This window comes from Aplysia californica, unplaced genomic scaffold (assembly GCF_000002075.1).
Source record: "Aplysia californica isolate F4 #8 unplaced genomic scaffold, AplCal3.0 scaffold00003, whole genome shotgun sequence".
NCBI classification, from domain to species: domain Eukaryota; kingdom Metazoa; phylum Mollusca; class Gastropoda; order Aplysiida; family Aplysiidae; genus Aplysia; species Aplysia californica.
The window spans coordinates 3,893,521-3,895,569 of record NW_004797273.1 but is presented as its reverse complement, the minus strand read 5'-3'; the positions used below and the strand labels follow the sequence as shown (position 1 = coordinate 3,895,569).

General features: G+C 44.7%; 1 protein-coding gene across 1 annotated transcript in view; it reads left to right on the top strand.

Moving 5' to 3' along the window:
- LOC101856852 (5'-3' exoribonuclease 2) overlaps positions 1 to 2,049 on the top strand; it is a gene marked incomplete in the record, with an annotated part of 98,348 nt that overhangs the window by 76,998 nt on the left and 19,301 nt on the right.

The following is a 2,049-nucleotide window of genomic DNA, read 5'->3' as shown; positions in this document are numbered from 1 at the left end:
GGGGTGTCTTTTTGACGTGATTTGTAATTATTTTTTGTAAAGTCTTTGGTGAATGCAGTCCTGAATTCTTCATGCGTTTTCTGAATATAAATTACAGGTTGATGTAAGTATGTCTGTGGTTGCACTTTTGTGCGTGATCGTTTGTGCGTGATCGTTTGTGTGGGGGAAGGGGAGATAAGGGACTGATGAGTAAAGCAGCAGCAGAGAGAGAGAGAGAGAGAGAGGGGGGGGGGGGGAGAGAAGAAGAAGAAGGGTGGAGGGGGGGGGACAAGAAAATAAGGCAAAAATGATACAATACGAGTCGGAGAAGAGTGACATAATGTGAGCACGTCGGTTCTGCATGTGCACGCGTGCATGGCGTGGACAAAAGACGCCGCCCCGCCCAGGTACAACTGTTCCTCGTGGAGCTACTGTAGCCTCTCCCGGGCCACACGACCATTAACTGCGCAAGGACACAGAGTCGTTTCCGCGCCGGGCACGGCTGCTTTTCTCACTTATTTGTCGCCATTTCATCGCTGCACGTAAGTGCGCCAATCTTGGCAGGCTTTTGTGTGCCGCTAAGCACCGCCTGTCGCCTGGAAATGAGGCTCATTCGCGTGACCAAGGTAAAAAAAAAATGTATAAAAAGAAAGGTGCTATCAACAGCAATATGTGTTTCAGATGGAGCCTTTTTGACTCCTGGCCAACGCATTATTGACAGGATTGCATGCGAGAAGACGGCTTATGCACCGTAATGTCTTGGCCACATGGGGAGACTTTGCAATCGGAGCCTCTGGATTGTGCTTCCCCCCCCCCCCCCCCCCATTTTTAAAATGTTTTAAAAAATTTTAATTGTAACTTTAAAAACATCTTAAACTGCTTATTTTTCTTTTTCTTCCATGTTTGTTGAAAGTCTATGTTGTGTTTTATGTTCACGGAGAAGTTGCAAGGAGGCTTCCATCTGTCGGGAGCCTGTGCTTTTATGTTTGCATCAGTTTGGGGGGGCGGGGGGGGGGGGGGGTATGCATGTGTACTTTTCCACTGTATCCTACAGCGAAGAATGAAAAACAGCTAGATTTGTAAGACAGTGTCTCCTTGACTGATGTGTTTTTAAAAAAAACCCAAAAAACTTCATAGTAGTTACCTACCAGTACGTAAAAACGTAATTTACATGTTCTGGAGGGTCTGAGCACGGACGTCTTGTTCGTATCGAAACTATGTATTTTGTTTTCTGTCTGTAATTTGTATTGCTTTTCACAGGCTTGTCAATGCTAAAAAAAGTGATGAACTTTTAAGACCGGATTTGCAAATAATGAGAATGAAGCCCATAAGTCAACTGGGGAGATTTTTCTTCTTCTTTTTTAAATTTTTTTCTGCAGACTCACTTTGACTAGCTTGAATTTACTGAATGCTATAAGTGTGTGTGTGTGTGTGTGTGTGTGTGTGTGTGTGTGTGTGTGTGTGTGTGAAGGATTTGAGTGGGCGGTTACTTGGCCAATGCCTATCATCTTGACCCGCCGTGTGATTTCTTGACATAAAAATAAATGCAGCAATAAGACAAGACATGCTCTAATCCAAGAAAATAATAAACAAACAAAGGCATTCAACACGGGGGTGAGGGTGGGGGGATATGTCTCTCAGCGGGTGGTTGGGGGTCGCCACTAGTAGGTCGTACTTCTTCACTTTCCATCTGAAGGACCATTCTTGTGTCGACGTGCTTCTCTTTACTCAAACAAAACTTTCTCTCTCTCTCTCTCTCTCTCTCTCTCTCTCTCTCTCTCTCTCTCTCTCTCTCTCTCTCTCTCTCTCTCTCTCTCTCTCTCTCTCTCTCTCTCTCTCTCTCCATCCACCCATCTTTATCTATCTATCTATCTATCTATCTATCTATCTATCTATCTATCTATCTATCTCCCATTCTCTCGTTCTCTCGTTCTCTCTCTCTCTCTCTCTCTCTCTCTAACTCTCAAGAGGTCTTCTAGGAACGCTATATCACTCCAAGTTGGAAAGGGCCGGCGAGGAGAGAGGGTAAATAGTGAAGTGTTAGTTGTGGGGTCTGGAGAGTGTGTTTAA